Raw genomic sequence first — 3,726 nt, 5'->3', positions numbered from 1 at the left:
TTAAAATCTCAGTACACTTCGTTAATTAAAAAGTTCAAATGTCATTTAAGGTGAGGCTGGCACAGTTGAAAGGTCATATTTCATGTGAATTGAATGGAATGAGGGTTAAAAAAAGAAAAAAAAAAGTTCCTCAGCGTGGTAGCTTTCAGGTCATTACTCTCTCCCAAATAAAAGACATTCTAAAGTATCGAAAGCGTTCTGTCAACAGCCTTGTGAAAACTAGCACTCCTGGCACGACGACACACCCTGCTGAACTTTCTCACGCAACCTGCCGGGAAACGGGACCTGCCCGTTCACTCAAAGCAGTGAGCACACACTTTACAGCACAGCTTGTGTCCCACAGATATGCTGTTTGTGAATAATTCATGACCCTCGTCTGTCACTCATGTAACAGGTGGGAACCAGGAAGTGTGAATTGCTGGCATTATAAATACCGGCACCATAAGGGTGCAAGAGCGCCAGGTAGTTGATGTGTAGCTGTGTTTTGGTGTTTCTGTGTTCCCGTGGTTCCCCCTGAGACGAGGTAAGCCGGTTGCACTATTGTTTTGCTCCCTATTAATCTTTACGTGCAGTACTCTTTTGGTATTCTGTTTTTTTATGGTATTGTTTATTGGTATATTGTAGGGCGAGTCGGCGGATATACTTTTGGACGTCAGTATTCCGGACTCTCCCGAGGTAATGTAAACTGTGTTTTCAATGCAATTGCTGTGTTAGAGTTGTTGTGGTGGTGCGGCGTAACCAGGTTTCTTTTGTTATTGTAGGAAGTGGAACGCCGCCAGCCACTGTTTCTGGTAGTTGTCTTTCCCTGTGTTTATATCTTGCACATTGTTTTTGTTGTTATTGTCCCTTTTGTTTTAGTTTGTGTATACGGATGTTTTTATTTGTCTTTACAGTTTTAATAGTATCGTGCAGCGTTTAGCTAGCTTTTAGTGTGTGTGTCTATAGGAGCTGCGAGGGAGAGCGTCGCTATTGTAGCTGCTCTGCTCTACAGAGCATTGAACGCTTAGTCAAGTTGGGTGCTGGGTTGTGTTTTCTTTTTGAATTGTGCACTATTACATTTGGTGTGGTGATTTTGTTTATAGTTATACTTTTAATATATTTACTTTAATAATTCACATGTGGTTTCTCTTTGTTTATTTTATCACAGGTGGTGTTTGACTGCCCTTCTGGGTTTTGGTGGGTGGAGCAGCCAAATATTTATTAATTGGATGGACGTTTCTCTATCTCTCCTCTAGGTGTCGCTAGGGACAATAAATAAGCAATTATTCTTTTGTGCAAGATATATGGTTAGGATTGTGTTTGTTTTATTGCACTGCAGCAATTGTTGATTTTAGTGTTTATAATAAAGATTTTGTTGAAAAGAGCACAACCAATTTCCATTATTTTGTCTTTTCATTTAATTGAGAGGGGCTCCATGTGGGGTACCCAAATATTGCTGTTAGATAATGTTATGTGAGGTTCTATTCCTCGTTAAACTATAGATGGCGTAGTCTGCATAGCAGTTAAGTAGAGAATAGGTCATGGAGGCCACACTCATGCTGAAGATTGTTATTCTTTTGTTATAAGTTTGCATATTCGTTCCCCACCCAGTTATGTCTTTTTGTTGAGCTTCAGTATCATGTCTGTTCTTTAAACCGTTCTGTATTCACCGCTTGCCGCAGGTCCAACAACATTTAAATGGTGTGCCAGTCTACTCAGCACTGAAACAGTATTAACTACCAGTGCAGCTGGAACAGTAGTGAGATTAGGGCTAATCAGGGTCTGTGAAACCTGCCACAAATTATACCCCAGGGAATTATGCACAGAAACAATCTAAATCATGCAAAATTATGTGGTATCTCTGTACAAGTATGTACAAAGTAACAAAAGTATTGTGCAGTTGTATTGGGTTCTTCTTTCATACTGGATATCAAAATACTAGCATAAGCAAAAAAAAAAAAAAAAACCCACAACTATGTAGAAAATAATTGATTATTTTTTGACATAGTATTTCTAAATTCCAAGATTGAAATAAAGGAGCACCAGCTCTTTCAGTTTGTCTTCCGAAAGAGAACGCCTCCGATCGGACAGGACACGATTATACAGCGAGTTGCTGCACTCGGCATCAGCTGTACTGCTTGTTACTGCTTTCATGTATCTGAAAGCTAATGTTTTCAAATTAGGAAGATGGTCAGCTGTCGATGACCAAAATAAGTCGATGTCAATTTCCCCTGGCGGAAGAACGCTCTGGATCGCATCGGGTGCCACCTTCACATTGTACAAAGCAACGCAAAGAACATCTTTTACTCTCTTTTTCCGATACATTTGCAACATGGGAACTTTATTGTGGGACATTTTCTGGCAAAATCGATCAATGTTCCCTTTATCCTCAGTGTGATCCAACATTTCTCTCTATCCTTCTCTGTTAACGGTGATATTATTTAATATTACGTGCATATGCGTGGTGATAAGATTTATGCATAAAATTACGCGGCAGCGTAATTGCGTAATTCCCCGGGGTGTAAAAAAATAATGGTTTAGAACACATGTTCCTACCTGCTTTAAAATATCTTTGCACCAGTCATTGTAGGAATGAAGTTCTTAGTAATATTTGTAGTATTACATGTTAGAAGTTTAATGTGCGAGGGCCCCCCACATATTGAGTCCGAGTTCCTTTCACGTAACAGGAAGCAGCATAAAACCGCATGCATTGCCTACTGTACATCTATCTAGCAGCAAGCTCATTTGCATGTAGCCTGCAGTGCATGAGTAATAATAACCAATCCCCTTTGCAGTTGCTCTTTTTCTCACATTTATCCTACCACAACTTTCTAGTTCAAGTCCTGTGTTAATGGTGTCTCATCTGAGCCTAATCAGGGATGGAAATAAGACTCCCATTGCATAGAACTTTGATCAATTCCTGATTTTACTATGTGTTTAATAAGACACACATTCGCATTGCATGGGTGAAACTGCCATGCAATAGGAGACTTATTTCCATGCCTGCTTCACACATGAGTTTATGTGGGGGCCCTATTAACTGTGACAGCAATGGCGAGAGGTACCTAGTGCTTCCACCAAACTGACAGTCCACCTTTTCTATTACTTTGGGTTCCGTAACTGACATTACAAACATTGTGTCTAAACATTAGTCAACTTGTTGATTATGTATGAGCCGGCAGATGACATGAGCACGACCTTTAGGATTGTACACTGCCACCCTGAGCTGAACGGATTCCTGTCCTGAATGTGTTTTGCAGCTGCACACTAGGAGCAGATTTTACATATCACCAGAGTAACTCACTGGCATTCACAAAAGAGGAAGGCTGAACTGGAGTCAGAGAGCCCTGTGTGGGCTGGAAAGGAAAGCAATCGTGTTTAAACGAGAAGACTTCATTCTTTGGCTGTTTGTGAAGGCACCTTGAAGGCAATGTGACATTGAACCCAGCCCACAGCCTGACCCCTAGATACCTCTGACCCTGCTAAGCACATGCTGGTGGCTTCAAAACAAAAGGATAACACATGCAACTTGAATCTGTCAGTCTGTTAGCCTAATCACTGTACATAAACCATCAGCACGGGCGTTGCAAATTAAGATATTATAATCATGTACTATTTACAGTAGTAGATGTTAAGGTAAGTTTCCCAGATGCATATATGGATCTCTATAAATCTATTGTTTTAGTATAAATACAATTTGTTTTATTTTCTTCACAAGTTAAGTGGGGTCTGACAGGGTATTTGTGG

General features: G+C 40.3%; 1 long non-coding RNA gene across 1 annotated transcript; it reads left to right on the top strand.

The window, feature by feature from the left end:
* The first annotated feature begins 217 nt into the window (after positions 1-217).
* LOC131727829 (uncharacterized) lies at positions 218-1,369 on the top strand. Its single transcript, XR_009322316.1, has 2 exons — positions 218-523; positions 625-1,369. It is a non-coding gene; the product is annotated as an uncharacterized LOC131727829 (long non-coding RNA).
* Positions 1,370-3,726: the final 2,357 nt, after the last annotated feature.

This window comes from Acipenser ruthenus, unplaced genomic scaffold, assembly GCF_902713425.1.
Source record: "Acipenser ruthenus unplaced genomic scaffold, fAciRut3.2 maternal haplotype, whole genome shotgun sequence".
NCBI lineage: Eukaryota > Metazoa > Chordata > Actinopteri > Acipenseriformes > Acipenseridae > Acipenser > Acipenser ruthenus.
The sequence above is the reverse complement of the archived record's forward strand: the minus strand, read 5'-3'. Positions and strand labels throughout refer to the sequence as shown.